This window comes from Pleurodeles waltl, chromosome 2_1 (assembly GCF_031143425.1).
Source record: "Pleurodeles waltl isolate 20211129_DDA chromosome 2_1, aPleWal1.hap1.20221129, whole genome shotgun sequence".
NCBI classification, from domain to species: domain Eukaryota; kingdom Metazoa; phylum Chordata; class Amphibia; order Caudata; family Salamandridae; genus Pleurodeles; species Pleurodeles waltl.
The window spans coordinates 856,179,629-856,203,556 of NC_090438.1; positions in this window are offsets into that span (position 1 = coordinate 856,179,629).

Below are 23,928 nucleotides of genomic sequence, written 5' to 3' on the forward strand. Positions count from 1 at the left end.
TTTGAGAGAGACTCCGAGCCCAAAGGAAGTGATGGATGCAATAGCTGAAGTAAATATAGTAGCTAGAGACTGTCTATTTTTGATAGACAGCCGTCCTTAGAAGCCCAGAGGTGGCTGGTTCGATAAGGTTTGTTACGATGCCAGGGCAAACATGAAAACGGCCCTCAAAAGAAATCCCAGAGTTAGGCCTGCAGTGAAAGCAGCAAGAATTGAGTACAAAAGGGCCCTGAGGGAAAGTAAGGATAGATTTAAAGCAAAGGCCTGGGAAGATTTGGAGCGCGCCTCAGTCCTGAAGGATCCTGGCTTGTTCTGGAAGGTGGTAAACAGAGGTTCCTTTGCCACAGAAACATCCGAGGGCTTGGGTTGCAATATTGCCCCGGAGGTTTGGGTAAATTATTTCTGTAGAATTTTTGAGGGAACCCCTATAAGAAAAAATTGGGAAAAAGAGTCTATGGTGGTTCCCAATTTAGCGATTAGATTTTCACTCCAGGAAGTTATGGATGCACTCCAGGGCAGTGCTAGTAATAAAGCCCCGGGCCCGGATTCCATACCTATGGATTTGTACAAATCTTGCCCTCAGTTATGGGCACCTGTTCTTTCAAATGTTCTTAACGCGGCAGTTACTGTGGGAATTCCTGCCTCTTGGAGGAGGTCCTGTATCATTCCAGTGTTTAAAAAGGGGGATCAGAATGACCCGAAGTCCTATCGCCCTATTTCCCTACTTGACTCCTCTGGGAAGATTTTGGGGTGGATCATCTTAAGGCATATTGAGGCTTGGATGGTAGAAAAGGATATTTTGATCCAGGATCAGTATGGCTTTAGGGAAGGTCTTGGCACACGTGAGCAGTGCCTCAATCTTCTGATGATGATTGGGAAATATACACAAGCTAGGAAGGGTACTCTCTATCTTACCTTTATGGACCTCAGCTGTGCCTTTGATAAGGTAAATCGGTCCTTATTGTGGGAAAGGTTAAGTCAGTTAGGAATGGAGCCTGATATTGTGGAGCTACTTCGGTACCTCCACTCAGGATCGGTTGCCAACGTGAGGGTGGGGGCAAATGGGAATGTTCAGAGACTTTTGGGCTCACCAAGGGTTTTCGCCAGGGGTGTGTGTTGGCCCCTACTCTGTTTCTCTTATATACTAATGGACTGTCTGATTTCTTGGTGGAGCACTGTAGGAATGTCCCAAAGGTGAATGGCACTAGTGTCCCGGTACTGACATATGCGGATGATGCGGTCCTTCTGGACCGCACTATGGACAGTCTCCGAAAAGATGTTAGAGCTTATGCATCTTATATGTTAGGCTTGGGCCTAGATATAAATTATAAGAAATCGCATTTTATGGTATGTGGTAAATCTCTGAGCAGGGTTGGGGAGCTAAAGGTTGATGATCAAACTATCAGCAGGGTCAATGAATTCCCATATTTAGGGGTAATGTTTGACGATAAAGGCTCATGGAAACCTTCTATTGCTAGAAGGAGTATGCTCTTCCATGCCTGAATTGGTGCTACTTTTGATTTTGCTGTAAGAGTAGGAAGCAAACCCATTAAGCCCCTGCTTGAAATCTATAGGCGAAAATGTCTCCCTCTTCTGTTGTATGGTGCAGCACTATGGGGGTATATGGACACCTGAGTGCCCATTATTGAAGAAAATCGTTTTTGCAGAAGACTATTGGGCGTTGGTCAAAATACCTCTGGTTTCTGCCGACATCTAGAACTAGATCTTGAGTGTGTGCAAGATACTATTCAGCTGGCTCCCCTTTTGTAATGGATTTCGATTTGGAGAAATGATTTTGCTATTTTTAATAGAGAGATCTTAAGGGCTTGTTTGGCCTGTGATAATGTAAAATGCATTCCCTGGCTGATGTACATAAGAAAAGTAGCACAGGAGTTGGGGCGGCTGGATCTGTTTTACTCCCCGAGGGTCTGACCAGCCAGGATAAGAATTGGGTGAAGGAGAATTTCTTAAGAATGCGGAGGGCTGAAAGAGAGGGAAAGGAACTAGGGAAACAATCGGTCCTGAGCCCTATCTCCTAATAAATGACCTGAGGGAAACGATTCTTATTACTTGATTCCGTTTAGGGGTCTTTAGGAATAATCTCTGTTTCCCGTTAGGTCAGTATGGTGTAAAATCTATCAGACCGCGTCCCTGTTATGGGGTGTCCCTGCAGACCTTGTCCCATTTTACATTATTCTGTGTTTTTTATTCACCTTTTAGAAGACGTTTTTTATTACCCCTGTTGAGGCCAAAGGGATTTGTGCAATTTTGCCCTGCTTTTATGTGGCTGCAAATGGCCTCAGATGCATTGGTATGGAGGGGTTTGGGATTGTTTTTGAGGGGAGCCATTACCTGGCGTAATAACCTAGAATTTTTTTAAGGGATGTTTTAGATTATTATTCTTGAAAATGACATCTGACCTGCTTTTAAATATATGATTATGTTGATTTTACTGTTTTATTGATATTATGGTTATTTATTGTTGTCTATGTAATTTAAGGGTTGAATTATTTCATACCAAATAAAGTTCTTCAACACACTACAGAAGCACTCAGGCTTAGCAAAACGGAACTTTTAAAAAGTAAGGCACTGTAATAGAACAGGTTCACTAAGATTAATGAAACATCTCATAATAAGCACAGTGATTCTTGTGTGAGGTTGTGGCTCTTAAGATTCTGAATTTGAAACTCAATTGTTCTGTGCTGTGACCAAATAGTAGATGTGACAATATGGATAGTGTTAATGATATTTTTGTTAAAATTGCACTCACTGTGCAACGTGTAGTATAGACAGGGACCTAAATGAGTTTGGAAGACCACCGTCAAATAAGGAGGACCCCAGAACACCCCCAACAGGGGTCTGCAGTAACATGCAAGTCTCCTATGACCACAGTGGAGTATGAGCTGATTTAAAGATAGTCCGCTAAATTACCCATAATGTCTAGTTTATACAAGTTCCAGTAAGTGATACCATGATCACTTAATAGATGCATGTTTTAAGGAAAAGGTGTAAGATTAACAGTTGGCAGTTGTTGAGAATATTGAAGGTTTTGTTCAGATTCTGCTTGAAGATTTTTGAAGCACCATGGAACATTTTACAGAACATTTGCACAAAGGTGGAATTTAGAATTTGTAATCTGAAACAGACAAGGAATAGTTGCAAGGCTGTCTGAAAAATTGTGACCTAAATATCAATCATTTGAAAGTTTGTCCTACTTGGAGCCCCTGACCATGTACCTAGAGGGCTACCACAGGACAACAAAAACAATGCACTTCTGTCTGACAGCAGTTGTAAACTCAACCTTGTCATAGTGAAGATATTTGACCTCTAGAAAATATCTGTGTAGCCAATTAAAGGCAATTTGGAGAATGTAAAAGCTCACTCCTGCACTACGTTTAGGTAATCTGCACTACACTGGTTACCCATTGCCCGAAGATCCACCTTCAAGCTGCTTTGTATCACCCACAAAGCTATACATGGAATAGGACTGCTTTTCATCAGAAACCAAATAACCAAATGCATTCAACAAAGAAACCTCTGCTCAAGATAGGCACCCCGCCTTAAAATACTACCATACAAGAAAAAGAGAATAGGTTGTACATAGTTCTGTGTTCAAGCAACCACACTATGGACTTCTTTACCCCCCCAAATATAAGATCCAAAGATAACTATCTTGTCTTCAGAAGACTCCTCAAGAGTTGGTTCTTTCCTTCATAACCACCATATTCAAACAACCATGGACTGCATATGCCTGAGTTGATAAATATTTATAATCTGATTATGTGAATATTCTAGATATTGTTCTTTAAGAAATATGTATAGTTACTATTTCATAATAATAAATTATACTCCTATTCCCTCATTATGACATTGGCGGTAAATACTGAATACCGCCACAGTGACTGCCCACCAACATACCGCTCAGGAGGCGAACATCCTTCTACCAGATTATGACACATACAAAACCGACAGAAACCAGCCATAACCACAAATCCGCCAGACCCACTGAACATGATAAACTGTGGAACTAGCACCCATACTGTTACGCCACCAAAACAACACCCTCCAAATAATGACCCACGAGTCACCACAGCAGACATTCAACAGCGGTAAACCATTGGCAAAGCACACTGTCAAGGAGGGGATGGCCACCCAAATACAAAACAATACAAGATTGGCCAGAACAAAAATTACACACACCCCACACACCCACCAGCGGCACTATAAAATAAACCCCCACAAACCTTTTCAAATAGGAGAAGACTGCCACACCTTGCCATGTCAATCCCAGAGACAACTGCACACACATACCACAACTACCCATCCATCCGTCAGGCACACACACCAAACACTCACCACATCACCCTTTTCACAACACCCACACCACACAACACCCATGTCCCCACAAAGGCACCCTAGTTTCACTGATGAGGAATTGCGGGTCATGGTGGAGAAAATAGTCAGGGTAGGGCCACAGCTGTTTGGAGCACAGATATAGCAGATCTCCATTTCCAGGGAGATGGAGCTATGGCGGAGAATCGTGGACATGGTGAACGCCGTGGGACAACATCCACACACAAGGGATGACATAAGGAAGAGATGGAATGGCCTACGGGGGAGGTGCATTCCATTGCAGCAAGGTACCAGCTCACCATCAGAAGGACTGGCGGTGGACTCTCACCTCCTCCCCCACAGCTGATAGCATGGGAGGAGCAAGTCTTGGCAATACTGCATCCTGAGGGATTCACTTGTGTAGCCGGAGGACTGGACACTGGTAAGTCACCATTTATAACATATCACTCCCCCATACCTGCATGCCGTCTCACCTCCTCACCCCCTCACCCTAAATCCCTTCACCCCACTCCATCTCACACAGTGCTCCACCCCAATTCCCACACCTAAATGTCAACCCCTGCATGCCATACCCACTGCAAGCACTTCCCTTCCAGCTCTGCATGCACACTCACCACCAATGCATGCACAGCATGTAGAAATACCAATCCCACAATCCATCATCACACACTACCAAAAGTGGGAGGACAACACTGATAACATTGGGAAAGGTAGTGATGCAGGATATGTCATGGACAAGTACCCTAACACATCACTTACACCCCCACAGGTGCCCCAACCAATGTCAGCTGCGAGGAGGTGCCACGGCTACCCAGTCCCCCACCAGAAGATTCCCCCAGCAAGTCAGGAGGTCTGGATGAACTCCCTGGTCCATCTGGGCATACCCCATTACACAGCCAGTCCACTACAGGGCCTCCCCACCTCTGAATCAAACACCACAGCATCCAGCCAACACCTCCAGACCTCTGTCCCCAGGACACGTCAATCAGAAGTGTGCCCACCTGTACAGGGACCAAGCCCACACCACAGAGGCAAGACAGTGAGGTTCCTGGTGGGAGTGGGGACACCGATCATGGGACACAGGCACAGGGGGCCAGGGACAGTTGGAGGACAGCTGTGAGCTGCGGGGAGGACAGGCCCAGGGAACCCACTGCCCAGGAGCCACTCACAAATGTCCTGGGGCACACCAACAATTCCAGGACAGGATGGCTCAGGTGCCCAACATCATACAGTAGAACCTGCGGCTGCAGAGGGAACACCACCAGGAGGTCATGTAACAATTGCAGGCCTTGAATACCACCATGGTATCCATTGCAAGGGTGCTGGGTGACATGGCCAACATCATGCGGGAGTACACAATACATAGCACATCAGCGGGCCCCTACTGCTAGCCAGTGTACTGACCAGCCCTCCACATCTGCTGCAACTAGTGGACAGGAGGCCCTGTACACGAACTCACAGGCCACCAGCACCCCTCCCCTTGCAGAAGGTGAACAACAATGCAAACATTCCCTGTGACCCAGACAGAAACCAGAGACAGTTGCCAAGACCAAGATCCCCACCAGGAAATTAACCCCTCTAGAATGTCCCCTTTGTGTTCCACTGTGTTACCTTGTTCACTTTGAACTGCCATTGCCCCTCTTCCTATGGCCCCTTAGACACTGGACCTGTGCTACAAACAGACTGGCCCACTACACTGGACTTTCCCAACCATCACCCCACCCTATTGCACTTTGCATTGTATACCTAATTTATAAATAAACACCCTTGGACACAACTTGAATTGAACTGCATGATCCTGTGCAAATGTCCTGTAATGTGTTAATCCATCCTACATATGTGTCTCAGCAGTCTGTACACTGTTGTAACCACACCAACATCTGCAATAAGGGAAGGCATAGGTGACAGACACTTGGGATGCAAAGTTAGTGACTTGCATTATACCACAGCCACACAGAACAGCACTTAAGTGGAGAAACGTATAGTTCAACAGTCTTACCTGAGTGTCATTGGAAGTACTGCTGAATGATATGTATCATGTTGTCCACATCCTCCTCCTCTTCCTCCTCCTCACTATCCTCAGTGTCCACTGCTGCCACAGGTGCATTGTCACATCTCTCCTCCTGCAGATAGGGCACAAGGCATCTGAGGGCCAAATTGTGCAGCATGCAGCACACCACAGCAATCTTTCAGACCTTCTCAGGGGAGTAGCATAGGGATCCACCTGTCAGATGAAGGCACCTGAACCTGCCATTCAGGAGACCCAAGGTCCTTTTAACAATCCTCCTGGTATGCCCATGAGCATCATTGTACCTATTCTCAGCTCCTGTTCTCGGATTCCTAACAGGGGTCAAGAGCCGGAGGCACCTAGAAGAAGTGAGGGGCACACATTAGCCTTGCACAATGGCATGGGGTATGACTCCGTCAGGCATACGCAGACATACATTGGGTGGGGAATCAAGCTCACCTATGAGCTATACTCTATGCCTCTGTAGTCGTACGATCAGCTGAGGGACGCTGCTATTCCTCAGGACAAAGGCATCATGCACAGATCCAGGATCCTTGGCAGTGGCGTGGGAGATGTACTGGCCAGCAAGGCACACCATCTGGACATTGAAAGAGTGGAAACTCTTCCTATTCCTGTGTACCTGTTCATTGGCCCTGGGAGGGACTAAGTCATTATGGGACCCGTCAGTGGCCCCAATCAGATGTGGTGTGTGTCCCACTGGGTAGAATCCAGCCTTCACAGTGGGCAAACCATCAACCTGGTGGAATGCGATGTAGCTGCACATGTGTTTCAGTAAGGCAGTCAAAACCCTTTCAAGCACAATAGAGTACATTGGCTGTGACATTCCTGCAGCCAAGCCCACAGTCACCTGGGAAAAAACGGTTTCCAGGAAGTGGAGCACAACAGTACCTGCACAAGAGGGGAAATTGCTGTGGTGCAATGGATACCAAGTAGCAGATCAGGCTCCAATTGTGCACACAGCTCTGTGATTGTGGCCCTGTCCAAACGATAGGTGAGTATGATGTGTCCATCCTCCAGTGTAGCCAAATCCGCAAGGGGTCTGTACAAGGGTGCTTGCCTCCTCCTCCTCTTATTCCTCCACAGTGGTTGGTACCTAAGTGAGCCAAAAGTGAAAAGGGTATGACAAAAGGACCTATGGACACATAACATCAGAGTACACAGAGCATGTATGTATGTTGGACACTAGAATTGTCTAGGTGTGTACAGTCAACACCAATGATGCACTTTTAAATTCAATACATGAGTACTAGCAGTAGGAAATGGCAACCGCCTGTCCTGTATGTGGGGACAGGTGGAAGTGACCTCACTCCACCGGAGTTATGCATCATGGCGGAAGGCGATCTGCACTGCTGTGCAATTCCTCATTGACTAAAATGGGGCTCTATGGAGTACAGGAGCCAATGATGATCAACGTCGGCGGTGACGGTGTTAACTGCCACGGACGTGTCTGCCATTTTCTTCCTACTACTTCCCTTGATTCCTGACTTTCCACTGGACTACATCTCCACTATGTGTGCTGCTGTGATCTGTGTCTGGAACCTGCCATGGCCCGTGCAACAGGGAAAAGGGCCCCAGCCTTCATGTCGGAGGAGTTGGAGAGGCTCGTGGATGGGGTCCTACCCCTGTATGGGCAGTTGTATGGGCCTCCAGACCAACAGATGAGTACATCATGGGTAGGTTGAATGTGATATGGCTGCATGTAGATGTATGTATATGCTGACAGTGTGTCATTTGGGGGCAGTATGGCTGTAGGCAGTGTGAATGAAGAGGTATGGGTCATATGTGTGCTTGATGAGGGGCAAATGCAACATTTAGGCCATATGTGTGACAGGCTGGATTGTGTGGTTCATGGTGTCCCTCTGTCTGTCTTTCCTCTGCGTGTCAGCGCCCTTCAGAAGAAGGGGTTGTGGCGCGCCATCGCCAAGGACGTGCAGACCCCGGGGGTCCATAGCCGGCAGAGCACCTACTGAGAGAAACAGTGAGAGGACCAGAGACGCTGGGCACGGAAGACCGCTGAGGCCCAGGAGGGGACGGCCTCCTAATGAGGGATGGGTGCCCGCCGGAGCCTGACCTCCTAATGGCCTGCATACTGGCTGTGGCCTACCCAGAGCTGGATGGGCGTGTGAGGGCAGCACAGCAGCCACAAGGGAGTGTGTACAATGTGTGTATGTGTGATATTCATCATTTGTTGCTTGGCATGGGATTTGGGTGCAGGGTTCTAGTCAGTGGATGCCCCAATATGCCAGTTTAGACATTGCTGCTTGGTCCTGCTTAGTACTGTAGGACGGTATGCATATTGGAATTGCTTTCCATTACAGATAGGGCTTAGTTTGTCCCAGTAGGTGTGCAGATGGAAGAGTGTGGCTCCTACCTGCTGTAGTACCTAGCCAGTGGTATGCCACTGTGATCCATACTGCCCTTTCTTAGTCCCAGTGAGTCTTAGTGATGTGTATTCCATCTGTGCTGTTGGTGCTGTAATTGACCCTGTGACCCATTTCTTTCTCCCCGCCCTTTTGTCATCCTGTCCATGTGTGCATTAGTATCATCTGGAGAAGGAGCAGGGGAACGGGCGAGTGAGGGAGCTGCAGCCTACAGGACCCAGGAGGCAGAGTTCACTGACACCAAGGGGACCAATGGGACAGAGGGTGAGGGGAGCACCATGAGGGAGACAGGAGCTGATACAACTGACTCTGATTTCTCCTCTGATGGAACCTCCCTGGTGGTGGAGGACCCCTCTGGGACCACTCCAGCAACTTCATCTTCTGCCACCCTCTGTACCATCACCACCCTTCCAATAGCCCCCCACCAAGTTGCCTGTGCCCGCTCACCCAGGAGGGTGGGGTCTCCTTCACCCAAGGCACCTCAGGCCCTGCCACAGTCAGCCCTGCTGGCCTCAGTGAGGAGGCTCCTGAGATGCATCTCTGTAGGGTAGTCAACCATAGTGAATTCCATTCAGGGGCTGGCATCAGAGTTGCAGCAATGCAAGGCCTTCCTGGAGGGCATTCACGGTGGCTTGGCGGCCCTACAGATATTGTTTCAGGCTCTGGCATCCTCTCTGATGGCAGCCAGTGCCCCTGTTTCTTCCGTTCCCCCTCCAACTACCTCTTTCCAGTCACGTCTCCTCTCCCCCAACCCATCCCATGCAGACAATATGACAAGCATGTACCCACAACAACAGACAGGACTCGCACAGACAAACACAGGCATCACACTTCAGTTCACAAGCACACACACAGCCAACACACAGATGCACACACAACATCAGCTACTGCCTCCACTGTTTCACCCTCCTCCTCCCTCACAGTCACACCAGTGCTCTCACCTGAATGCACAGCATCAACAGTCCCAGATCCTGCCACCTGCACAGGCTTGCCCCCAGTCACCACAACAGCAGACCTGAAGATATGCACCCCACACACCACATGCACAGTCACCACCAACGTCACCACCTCATGCAGCACACCCACCTCACTTGCAGACACCACCACAACATCCATCCACATGTCCTGTTTGTCCTCCCCACCCTGTCTGCCCCCTCCAAAGACACACACTCCCACTCAGACCCCCAACAGCCATCCACCTCACACACACACATTGTCCGTGCACCTGCATCCAAGTCTAACACACCTCCTCCTCCTACAACCACTCCCTCTACCTCCATTCCTGTACCTCCTCACACCCCCCACCCCACTGGTCCTAAGAAGCTTTACCTTTCCTGCCCTGACCTCTTCCCTCCCCCACCCCCCATCCTGCCTGTAATAGGTAAGTCCCACCCCCAGCCCAGTACCTCCAGCTCCAAACAGACTCCTGTTCCTCCCCCTAAGTGTACTCCTGCCACTAAGTCGAAGAATGTACTAGAGAAAAAATAAATACAAATAAATTAAATTAAATCTATAAATAAAATTCAAAATACAAATATACAAATAACACAATAAATAAATAAAACATAATGTAAATTTCACTCTATCATAAGCTTTACTCTGTCTCTCCATCACCCTATGTCTCTATTAATCTATCCACCTTCCTCACTCTTACTCATACTCATCCCAAACACATTCTACTACTTTTATCTCCAAAATAACCCTCCCTAAGCTCTTCTCTACACCAACCACATCTAGCTGACCCCAAACCTCAGTTTACTACCATGATCTCCCAAACAACCCTAATACATTTTCCCTCATTTATCTCACCTTTGACTCATCAAAGTTAGTCCTCCTGCTACTATGAGCTCCCTAAACCCTTCCACAGACTCTTCCCTCCTCCATCTCTCCTTTACTCATCCCATCTTACTACTATAAACTCCCAATGAACACTTCTGGGTTCTTCCTTTCTCTAACCCTCCATTACTCTACAGTAGTAAATCCAATTAATAAACTCACATATCCTCTGCTCAAATTGACTCCTAATAATACTAATACTGTACTCATATTTCCCTATACTACTCCACCACTAATTCCTCTTGGGTTCCGGAGTAGTGTGCTATTCATCGAAAAGCGCGTTGACGCCTCATCAGGGGTAGTAAGCACTATATAAATACAATTACAATCTTACATGTATTTGTGAACTGGCACCGGAATATCCAACTCTATTTGTGCTATTTGTATGTGATTATTTCAATTGGATTCCAATATTGTATGTTTTCGGGCTAATTCAAAAATGTATGTAAAGGAGTACCACAGGAGTACATTTCTATGTACTACAAAATTACTTTGTGAACGCGTCACCGTCTGATTTTACAAATTTAAAATGGTGGAGCACCTACCCTTCTCTCAAATTTGCTCCCTAGCCACTTATTTTTGAAGGGTGCCATGATCCAAGTTCTCCAAAACATTTGATAGGGGCCAAGTGACTACTTGTCTCGTACCTAGCTCTATTATTATTCAACTGTGGAAAGCACCTAGTTTCAGTCAATACCATTTAATTGACTTACATCAATTTTTGAGTTCCCATGATTTCATTTAGAATGGTTGTTATTTTAATATCTCTTCATTGTTTATCAAGTGTTGTTTATTTCAGTGTCATCGTGATCAGTATGTCTTTATTTTACCTATAATTGTATGGTGGTTGTAATAATTTATTTCTGAAAGTTAACATTATTTTGGTGCTATTGAAAATGGATTTTGAACAACTTTCACTTAAGAATGCCTTACATCCTGTGTAAAGCTGCCTACACTGAACCAGAGATTCCTCAAAGACATAAGGTTGCTTAATAGTGTTCAAATAGTTTGGGCTTTGTGGTTGCTTAGTCATAGATTACATCAAGACGTCAGACCCTCTCCCACCTACAACTTAACAGCCTGCATGTGATGGTTTTACTCGTATCTAGAGAAATGTATTTCGTCTAACACCCAGTAGAGGAAATATTTTTATTATAGAAAGCTGGCAGTTTGTATCAAGATGTGCTGCAAGAGCAATTAATTTGCTTTCAGAATGTAGGAAGGTGACCACATTTATTGAGAAAGTGAATGTGTTAAAACATTTCATGACAAATAATATTGTCATGGTAGATTACTTACTGATAAAAAACAATATATTAACAATAAAAAAAGAATCTTTAGTATCTGAAATGAACCATTCAATAGTCTTTCTGCCTGAAAATTACTTGAGAATATTCCTTTATCTCAGGACTGAATTGGCTGATGTTATGTTCATTGGCACCCTGCCATGTGACACATTCATCACCGACTCTGAGGAAAACAGATACTTTGTCACTTGTTCAGAGCTGGCAAATGCCACCAAAATATTGGCAGCTCCCAGTTAGCATCTTCGGCTTCATTGATTAAAAAGGAATAGAGGTCACAGACTACAACATATGTTGACAACAAAGAAAGAGGATGACGAATCCAGGATGTCTAACAAAATAGGCCCCAGTCACACTCCTGGGTTTCCATCTTCATGTGCCTACGTAACCCCTTCACCCATTGATGTAACCAAATGGTGCTGGACATGGCTGCTGGCATGAATGGTGTCTTATTCTGTGACTTAAACAGCAAAGGGCCAACTTTCATGGGCCCAATGGATGATAAGAGGAAGGTCTCTACAGTTAGCCATCCCTGCATCTTCCAGCCCATCCCAGTAGGTGTTCTTGTACAGAACAGAATCAGAGTCTCATTGACAATGCATTTGTTAAAATTTACAAAAACAAAGTGAAGTTTTCAGAAGAAAAATATTGTTTCCCTACTTGAATACCTTTCTGACTGACTGTAGGAATTTTCATTTTCACAATGAGATTGTGCCTTTCATTTTTATCTGTTCCTCAGACATTATGCCTTCTCATCTGAATTGGAAGGCACGCCTTTCTTCTCCTAGTCAGTCCCTGTCACATTGGACATATGCTTAATGCTAATAGGACCTCAAACTGTCCTGAGATAATGTAGCTAGCTCATTCCAGATAGCAGGACCTAAAGTGACTGCAACCCCATCTGGTGCATGTTGGTTAGGCATAGATTGATATAACAGGGTACATAGAAAGCTACACAGACTCCTGCAGTCATAGCCACATACATATATCCCATACATGTAAAAGGAAATTACTTTTCAGTTTAGGTTTGGTCAATGGTGACAGAGGTTTCATTAGATACTTCTAACTGGAATGATGAAGTCTGGTATCAGAAATTAGCTACCAAATTTAGCTTGGTTACTTATGAGATGAAATAATGAGTGAGTCGGCTAAGTGAGCTAGTAAAGCGTATGTTCATCATTGTGAGTGAAGGTCTTCCATTTTTCTATGACTCTTCAATAACAACTTCTAGGTTAGAGCTTTGAAGGTAACACACACAATAAACCCAAGATGGGGAGAAAATGACATGGGCTTGCTGCTAGGAACATTTCCTAGTGAGTTGTGCTGCTATCTAGATCTCTCACTAAGTGGTCCATTCCGGGCTCTGAACCTCAGCTGCTCTGTATACAATTCTTGAATAGTGACAGGTGAATGTCTTGGCATCGCTTTGAAGTGGATTCCTCTCAACTAGCTAGAGGTGGGTACAGTTTTTCTGTAAAGGAATCTCCTTTGTCACAAGTAAGCCTTCAGCCATGTTGAAATTTATACAAAAGGGCTATCAAAGGTATTTGGTGAACCTAGGTACTAACCCAGGCATTTAAAATTGTATTCAGGGTTACCAACCAATGGGTTGTTACTTCTACATTTAATTCAAAAGCAATGCTTGTCGAATAAACACTCTTAAACATGGGTACTCACAAACATTTACCCAGGGGCCGCACTGTTTGGCATGTGATGTGACCAAAGGCCACAGTCGGAGGCCTGGGGTTAGGGAGGGGTAGTGTTAAAGTGGTTGTAGGGTAAGTGAAGTGTATACATCTAGTGTCAGAATTGCTCAATGTGAAACCAGAAACTTGGTTATAAATCCTGGCTTCTCCACTTAACCAAATTGTGTGATCCTAGGCAAATGTTTGACTTCACTTTACCTCCTTTTTTCCTTTTTCTTTGGTGCTCATTTATACGATATGGCCAAAAGCATCAATGTGAGGCCTAAACTTAGATGCTGTACTTGCCACAGTTTGGGGCTGACTGATGTCTTAAGTACTTGATAAGCAGAAGCAGCGCTGTTTTACCACCATAGACAGTGGTAAATAGTTGCTTGCCATGGGAACGTTGAAGTAATGTGCTGCTTGCTTTTGGCTAGAACTGTAGCCACATGTGTTGACTTTTATAAAGTATTCAACAGAACATAAGAAAATAACATGCAAAAAGCAACATACCAACAGATTAAAAAATATGAAACATCACAACAAAACACTCAAAAGAAATTGTAAATTAGCCAATGTAGTACAGTATATTCAGGATATCCTGTTTTGAGTTTAAACATCTAATCAGTGAGAAAACCTCACTGGAAGGAAAAACAGACCTCGTCAGTGTAAACTTATAAACACTGATAAACATCTGTAGAACGACAAACTAAAATGTCATTTGTCAGACCTAAAACATTTGGCGTGATATTCCCCCTGTCTTTTTGACTGTACTACCCTGTTTTTGTGGAAGCCCCTTTTTATTGGCAAGAGGATTCTGTGTACTTTACCCCTGCTAATCAAAGGTAAAGTGCATGTGTACACTCCATTCCACATGGTAAAATTGGGATATATGTAATTGCCACATTTAATTTACTTATTTGTCCCTAGTAAATGGTACTGCATGTATCCAGGGCCTCTAAACTAAAACCTATAAGTGGGCTGCAACCCTCATTATGCCATTATGTTTACTGAGAAGGTTTTTTTCTTCCTCATGCTCAAACAGTAAAACAAGATCGTAGCCATGATCTTGGTGGACCACTCCCACAATGTGGTATTGTATGTATTATCATTCATTTATGCAGCAGAATACCATACCAACAGTTTGATAACAGTGCATCATGGATGGAAAGTAGTAGAAGGATGGTCCAGTTGCATTTACCAACCAAGACCTTACCATATGTCTTTCATTGGCAATTATTCCACCCCTTCCTTGTGCTTCAGTCACTCAGTGATCATATCTCTGCCCCACCATTACGAAACATTTTTGGTTGGCTTGTCTGTCTGGCTTTTCTAACATTCTTAAACAAAATCCCCTAAGTGATATTTTTCAGAGCAGAGGGTATAACTGTAGTGATCTGTTGCAGTTCCATTTTGTTTAATTTCTTAAAAAATAATAAGGGATGTGTATCTGGCATCTAAAATGTGTAGTGTTTTTTCCAGCCATAAAGACCACCAGTGCCGGAGCCAGTGCACCAGACGTGGTGTTAACTGGAGGTAGAGAACCAGTGGCAGCAGGGACCTGTGTTGATAAGTCACATTGCTTGCTTGTTGAAAATTACTAGTATACTCACTGAAAGGGCATTGTGAACCCCCTGCTTTAGCAGCTACAGCGGGGGTTGAGCTCTTAATGGCCTCTTCCCTCTGCATCGCAGCAGACAAAGGCTCAAAAAGAATGCTAAAAATTATGGGTTGATGGAAAAGGAAAAGAAAGATGGATGAAATGGTATATAACTGAAAGCATGTGTAGGTGGATGAAAGGATGCATAGGTAGGTGATGGGAGATGCATGGGTTGGTGAAAGGATGGTTGAAAGTGTATATGGGTGAAAGGATGCCTGGGTGGGTGAAGAGTGAATGGGTGAAAAGATCCTTGGGTGGGTTAAAGGATGGATGGGAGGGTAAAAGGAGTGTGGGTAAATGGATTGATGGGTGAAAGGATGGTTGAAAGGGTGGATAGGTGAATGAGTGGAAGGATGATTGGATATATGGATTGGAATAGTGAGAGACTGGATATCAGATGATATCAAATGGTGAATAGAACAATGAAAGGATAAATGGATAATTGCTTGGATGAAGAAACAAGTGAGCTCTTCTGGAGAGGGGCGTGTTCACCTACTTCGCTTGCTTTGTTATCAAAGCTTTAGTTCAAAGTAGGGCCTATTTTAATTTTTTTCTACTCCCTTAACTCATATTTGTTAAACAAGGCAGATATATATCCTTCCACCCATGCCCATGGCATTTAGTCGTCCATGACCTAATTGCAACATGCTACAGTTTGGTAGTACAACATTATGACTGTGCAATGTGCATCTGCTTCTGTTAATACAGCATTTACAAAGTGTTCAATGCATTCTAATCTCAAAACAAGGTATGTTTCCTTGTAATCTTAGTGCCTACTCAGTCACATTTGCGTACTGGACTCATTTATTCTTTCATACGTTCTGTCCCGGCCTACCAGATAAATTTAAAACTACAATCTTGGCATGTGCCACATTTTTCTGGACAAGTTTTCCATATATTTCATGGCTTCCATAACGGATTCATGCCTGTTCCAATTTATTCTCTTTCAACATTCTTCAACTATATTGACTGACTAAGCCAAAGCTTAGGCACACAATGTTGATCAGTGACACCCCACTATTCTATAGCAAGACCTCTATCTACCTAGCCTAATCCCTCTAACTTACCCTGCAATGCAGTATAGTAAGTTAAGTTTCCTTTCCTTACTGGCAAGCAAATGTATTTTTTGGAAATAATTTGTGGTGGAGGGCGGGGCCAGGGAGTGAAGTGGGACCGAGGTCCTCGACCTCTCGGCTGCCTTCGACACCGTCTGTCACCGCACCCTAATAACCCGCCTCCGCTCCACCGGGATCCAAGGCCAGGCCCTGGACTGGATCGCCTCCTTCCTCTCCAACCGCTCTCAAAGAGTCTACCTCCCACCTTTTCGCTCAGAACCCACCGAGATCATCTGCGGCGTCCTTCAAGGCTCCTCGCTCAGCCCGACACTCTTCAATGTCTACATGAGCCCCCTCGCCGACATCGTACGCAAGCACAACATCATCATATCCTCCTACGCCGACGACACTCAACTTATACTTTCCCGCACCAAGGACCCCGCCAGGGCTAAGACCAACCTACAAGACGGCATGAAGGACGTCGCAGATTGGATGAGGCTCAGCCGTCTAAAACTGAACTCAGACAAAACGGAAGTCCTCATCCTCGGCAACACCCCGACCGCTTGGGACGACTCCTGGTGGCCCACGGCCCTTGGCACCTCACCGACCCCCTCAGACCACGCCCGCAACCTCGGCTTCATCTTGGACCCTCTTCTCACCATGACCAAACAAGTCAACGCCGTGTCCTCCTCCTGCTTCCTCACCCTCCGCATGCTCCGCAAGATCTTCCGCTGGATCCCCACCGACACCAGAAAAACCGTGACCCACGCCCTAGTCACTAGCCGCCTGGACTACGGCAACACCCTTTATGCTGGGACCACCGCAAAACTCCAAAAACGTCTGCAACGTATCCAAAATGCCTCCGCCCGCCTCATCCTCGACATACCCCGCAACAGCCACATCTCCGCCCACCTGAGACACCTACATTGGCTCCCAGTCAGCAAAAGGATCACCTTCCGACTTCTCACCCACGCACACAAAGCCCTCCACGACAAGGGACCTGAATACCTCAACCGACGCCTCAGCTTCTACGCCCCCACCCGTCTCCTCCGTTCCACCGGCCTGGCGCTCGCTGCCGTTCCTCGCATCTGCTGCTCCACGGCGGGTGGGAGGTCTTTCTCCTACCTGGCAGGCAAGACCTGGAACACCCTCCCCACCAGCCTCAGGACCACCCAGGACCACTCCGCATTCCGGAGACTCCTCAAGACCTGGCTCTTTGAGCAGCAGTAACCCCCTTCCCCTTAGCGCCTTGAGACCCGCACGGGTGAGTAGCGCGCTTTATAAATGTTAATGATTTGATTTGATTTGATTTGATTTGTTACGAGTTTGGTGGGTGGCAGAGGCTGCCTGCCAAACTCGTACCGCCATCTGACCACCAGTTTGGCCAGAACACCGCCAGCCCTATTCCAAGTTTCATGCTGGGCTGGCGGGTGGAAAGAGCATTTCCGCTCCACAGCTGAGTGGGAAACAGGGCCATAACATTGACGCTGGCTCATAATTAATCCGGCAGCATCTGGCGGTGCGGCCGGTGCAGCAGCACCCTCTGCGTTTTCCATTGCCCGTAATTCCAGCAGTGGAAAGCGCGACAAGGCTGTCCATGGGTGCCCTTGCACTGCCCATGCAAAGCACATGCGCCCCCAGTAGGTCCCTGATGCCCCATTCCTCCAATCTTTCCATGGTGGTCCAACTGCCTTGAAAAGGTATGCGGATTGGGGAGTCGTAATCCCCAGGGCGTCCCTGCATGCAGCGCCACCCTGGCAGATTAATACCACTAAGACACCAGATGTCGACTGGCGGCAACCTGGCGGTTGGACCGGTCGTAATGTGGCAGTTGGACCGCCGTGATTGCAGCGTTTGGACTACCACTGCGAGTCTGGTAGTCTTAAGACCGCCAGACTCGTAATGAGGGCCTAAGTGTCTCTGTGACAAACGGGCCCACCGGAAACAATCTATATATTTTGTTCCTTTCCCTGTACTTCAGTGAATTGTTTTTTCTGCTGTCTACTTACACAGACAGGATATCCGCATTTTTATACGAGACGTGTGATGTTCTATCTTTATTATTCATCTGCCTCTTTGTAATGAGAGTAGAATTGAAAGGCATTTGGAGCAATACCATTAGAACTCAAGAAGGATATTTGTCCATTACAGCTGCCCCAGCTGCAGATGGCAGAGAGTAGCAAAGTACCTGGCACGCCTGTTGGCATGCCTCCATTAATTTAGCACAAACAAGAAAACGTGTAACCTTTAGTGCATAATGCCTTACTCAGTAATGGTAGGTAATTTATTTTTATTTCCACACAAAATGTCTATTTAGTATTTGTTTACTAGGAAATCCTTTAAAAGAAAAAAAAGACTGTTTTTTTTTAATATGGCGTGCTTTTATTCTCCCTTAATTCCTATCATGCAGTCAGTGCTTCTATGAGAGGCATGTGTGAGTAAAAAATGGCCCTATGACTTGTAATCAGTCACAAAAAAATTCCAATGGCCCAAGGGGACCAGCAATGTACTGCTACTGTGCCACTATAATTTTAAACAGGTGTTTACACAGAGCACTGTTTAAAATCTGTCTTTTTTACTTGATGTAGCTACTTTTGCTGGTCTACCTAGACACCAGGAGACAGCAGTCCAGCTATGGTGGCAGAGCTGGGAGACAATCCGTTTAGGCTATCAATGGCTGGTGGTTCTGAAGGAGGAGGAGCATGAAGCAGGTGCATTTACCCGAGGCCCCAGTTCCTCCATCCAGCTGCCAGTGCCTCCAGCCTCCCAGCCGCAACAACATCACCAGCCCCCCCACCAGCTGGTAGCCTTCCGTCACATTGAAACACTGCTGCCACCCCCTCCCACTCAGAACACATTTTCCAGCACCACATCCTGCAGCACCTGGAGTGCCTGGAACGCAGGATTGTACACACCAAGGGAAGATTTGATGTTCTCCGGACCCGCGTGGAAAACACCTTCTTCAAGGTCATTTTTTTTTTTTGTGGGAGAGACATTTGTTGTAGGTGGAGAGGGTGCAAATTGGGAAGGAAGCTGGCAGTTGCTTTTGACATTTTTTAGTTGGACATTGGTTGGGGATATGGCAATTTGTTTGGGGAGACAGGCGGGCCTGTTGGGGGTAAAGAGGATGGGTTCTTTAATTATTAAAACAATTAAGCAAAAATGATTCTACTTTGTTGTAGTTATTTTTTGTTTTGCTTTTACCTCCCACTGTTGCATTTTCACCCTGCATGTTTTTAATCTGCTTGCTCATCAAAGTGTTTGCATATAGAATTAGGTATAGTTTGTTTAGTTATACCTATGTCATACTACCCTCTGTAATTATATTATTGACCATTAGGGTGTACGGTATGCAGCCATTGCCTGTATTGCCTACAACAATCGAGAAAAAGAAGGAAGGAAGGAAAGTCAAATCTGCAATAGAATTTAGTTTACTTACTAACTAAACTATTTTACTTCACTCCATAATTTTCTTAACTGAATGGATAAAGCGATGACTCCCACCTCTCTTTATCCTCCAAAACGCACAACAAGGTTTCCCAAGGTGTCTTCCTAATGGTGGTGGCTGTAGTAGCAGGCTTGTATACTAACAGGGAGGGCATCACAACAAGCAAGGTCCCACTCCCACCTAGGTGAGCTCCAACTGTAGGATTAATCAGATTATCCAACACCAGCAACAAATCTGAAAGAAAAATACAGTGTTAGTTGTTTATATATTTATGTCATACATTTAGAAAGACTGAAATGAGGCTACTGACACCATGACACAACAACTAGCAATAGTAATTTCTTCCAAGCAATGGGGAGCCATTTAATTAAAGCTAAAGTTCTGAAATCCTTGAGCCAGGAGAATGGACTCAGAGTGAAGAGTGGAGTCAAGAAAGTTAAACATCTACAAAACACAAAGCCTGAATGATGATGCTGACAAATAAGATTATGGATATAAATCCATTCTGTGTGTGGGCGAATAGGTGGGGCTTCTGTGGGCTACTGCACAGGTAGGGATAGAAAATCCCACAGTGAGCTGGTATCACTTTCACCACATCTAACCCACCAAGTGTGTGATCCATTTAAGACGTAAATTGTCACCTGAATAAGGCACACAGGCCGGGTGACGAGGGCTAGTGGTTTGATGAATGGATGGGAAAGGGGACTTGAGGAAAGATGTGACAAAAATAAACACTACACAACAATATTCATCAGGGCAATAATGAGCAGAACATCAACATAAATCTGTTGTGGAAGGAAATAAAGTAATGAATGTGACACAGTTCAGTTAAATGCAATGCAAACAGTCCTTTAGCCCCAGAGACCCAAGTTAATATTAGATCTCTAAATGTTCTGTCACATAGGTTTGAAAAATACAAAATATGGTGGAGTGAAGTGAACCTAACTGTGACTGCGAACTGTGAGGCTTAGTAAAGGAACAAAATGTAAAGCATTTAACAACACCAAACAACAAAATAAGAAAGTCACATGACATGAAAAAAAAAAGACGCTAGGTTAGAAAAATAGATTTGATTTTTATGTGTCATTAGAGACCTCAATCATCAAAATCCACTAGAGGGTTCTGGAGATATAGATTGTTAAATGAATAATCGACCGCAAACAGCCATTGGTCAACAAAAACTTTGAAAACTTTTAAAAAGTTTGGAAAAGTTAGTCTAGCAACTTTGGCCCGGTTTGAATGACCAAGCCTGGCAGGGCACGGGTCCAGGAGGCCAGAGAGGATACATTGGATAGCTAACCAGTCACCAGAGCATTTTAGAGCAAGATTCAAACTTTTCAGGCTGACTGCCATAGACAATAATGGAGTGGTTGTGCTGCTGAGGGATGCAGGCGGCTCAAACATGCTCAGGGATGCTTTGGATGCTGTGCAGTCCATGGGGGTGAAGTCTGGTTGAATCCTCGGTCCACAGGTGAGTGGGGGAGAATCTGGCCATGGTGTTCAGTCCCACAAAGTCTTCTTTACTGGGTTCCAAGGGCTGTGATGCAGACCTTGTGCTTTTGAAGAACAGCGGTCACGCTGCAAATCCTTGATGGCGGCTGGTGTCTCTTTAAAGTGACGAATCAAGTCACGAGTTCAGCAGACAAGAGGTTGACCATTTGGCTATCTCTGAATTGTCCTTGGGGGTACTGCTGCAGCTTTAAGGTCCCCAGTGCTGTTCTGCTTGGCCAGCCAACTGACCCTGGGAGTCCCTACTTCGGTCTGGGGCTTGGGGTGGGGCAGTTCTTCCCTGAACTAGGCATACATAACAGCACCCATCTCCACTAGCCCAAAGTGCAGCAGGTGCATTTGCTCCTGCTTTGCAACTTCTCTTTGTGTGCTTCTAATAGTGGAGTGATCTTCTCGTCCTCTTTCCAGGTCCAGTGAGTACTGGGGGTCAATGTGCCAGGGCTGCTATATATATGTCAGAAAAGTGCCCTGGGGGTTTCCACACAGTCATTAGACAATGGCTTCTGGTTCACCTCCTACTTAATGATGAAGTTCATGTGAGGTGTGATATCTGGCTATCCTATAATGCATTACAACAGAGGCCCAGCTAAAAGAACTACCACAGGATGGATATAAAAAAAGGATTTTCCTGTTAGAAAACCCTCACCCACCAGGGCTACCCCTTGGTGGCATGCTTCATCATTGAGTTTCTTCCCATTCCACTACACAGCGGGGCATGCTACGAACTACGGGATATGTGGGAGAACTGATGTAGTCTTGTCAATGTGAATCACAGGAGCGATAGGAGTGGTGGGTTCTTGGGTGAGTTAAAAATACCTGTCTCCTGGTAATTCCAATGATTTAATAGATCTCTTGGAGGCGGTATGATTAAAAAGGGGCCTGCGGAGGTGGGGGATGTAATGTCCCTGACTTCCTAATCTACATGTTTTGGAGCCTTACCCCTAGGGTCCTCCTCCGGACCAAAGTGGATTCCCTGGTGCTACTCCTACTTTGACTACCTATAATGAAAGCAGAAATAATACATGCTCAGTGATAAGGTGCAATTCACCTAACTAATGTGGTGTCTTAAGATGATACCTATTGTTAATGTGTCCATCATTGATACCTGTGGAAATACAAGAGAGGCATTGTTATCATAGCCCACATTTCTAACGAGCCGCTATATATGTTGTTTGTGGGTGTGGTCCACCTATTTGCAAACTGCAACCCACTCGTGGGACACGTCACTCATGGGAGCTGAGTTTAAATGTGCAGCTGCCCTTTCAGGCTTAAGAAGGCTCGGACTTTGGTCTGTGTCTTACGAGCTTTCCAGGCCACAATTGTCTTGATTTTGGGTTAAATAAGCTGTACCTGGCTTTCACCAACTTGGTGCACTAGTTACATTATAGAGCCGTGCCATATGTGGCACTTACTTGTCTTGATAGTCGGACCAGCCTATTGAACGGCTTGCAGAACTTCCTTAAGGTAGTCCAGGTAAGCTTCCCAGGTGGAACTGAACACAGCAATATATTATTGATATGCTGCATTGAAACTTTCCACTTTCCATGCCTGAGAGAACTCTGTTCACTAATCTCTGGGACGAAGCAGGGGCATTTTCAACCCAAATGGTATCACTTTGAACTACAAGCGACCTCTGGTTGAAAAGGCATGCCTCTCCTTAGCTTCTGGTGTGAGGGCTATCTGCCAGTAACCTGAGGTCAGGTCAAAAGTACTCAGATGTTTTGCAGCATCAACCAGTCTATGAGCTCATCAGCTCTTGGTATAGGATAAGCATCAGTCTTAGTGACTGCTTCAGTCCTCTATAGTCCACACAAAAGGTTTACCTCCTTTGATATTAGCATCATAGTTATTCTGGCCCGTGTATCCCACAAGGCCTGAACTTCCACCCCATTGATTTTTGGCCACTGCCTGTACTTCACCATGCTTGCATGCCTGTGGGCCAAAGGCTCAATTTCCTTGCCACTATTGTGGCTTCAGTATACCCCATGCAACTCCTATAAACAACTTCAAGCACCAACCCTTAACTAGCAATACTCTTAGGACCATCCCCAGTTGGTGATTTCTTGTTGCATGCTGCACTACCCCTCTTATTCCCTCGGAGTCTACCGTCAAAACACATCCCAGGTCTTGAAGAGTCAACACTCCTTCAATGATACCCCCTCCCCTTACTTTGGGATGTGGCTCTTGGCCTCTCCTCTCAGGTTTTTTAGGTTTCTCTGACTTCGTAAACCTCCTCCCATCTTTCTCCTGAAGGGGACCTGTCCTCACTTCTTGTGTTGCACACCAGAGAACTTCTTGGATACCCTAGTGCGTACCCACTCACCAGCTATCTTCCCCAGCTCTCTAGAGATAAATAAGGTAGCGCCAGCTGTATGACCTTTTGTTTTGTGACTCACAATTTACTATTTGTTTCAGAATCGCAAATTGAGAGTCACAAAACAATATGTACAACAGTGTTAAGTACAGTGTGCAATGTCTAATGGGGTCGCAAATAACCTACCTCACCAATATTCATGAGTTAGATCGCAATTTGCAACCCCATTGGGAATAGCCACAGTCACAGGGATGGTGGCCTGCAGGAAACAGTAGATCGCCATGCATGTGACTGCTTTTTAAATATAGCAGTTTTTTTTTTTTAAATGCAGCATGTTTTCCTTAAAGGAAAACCGAA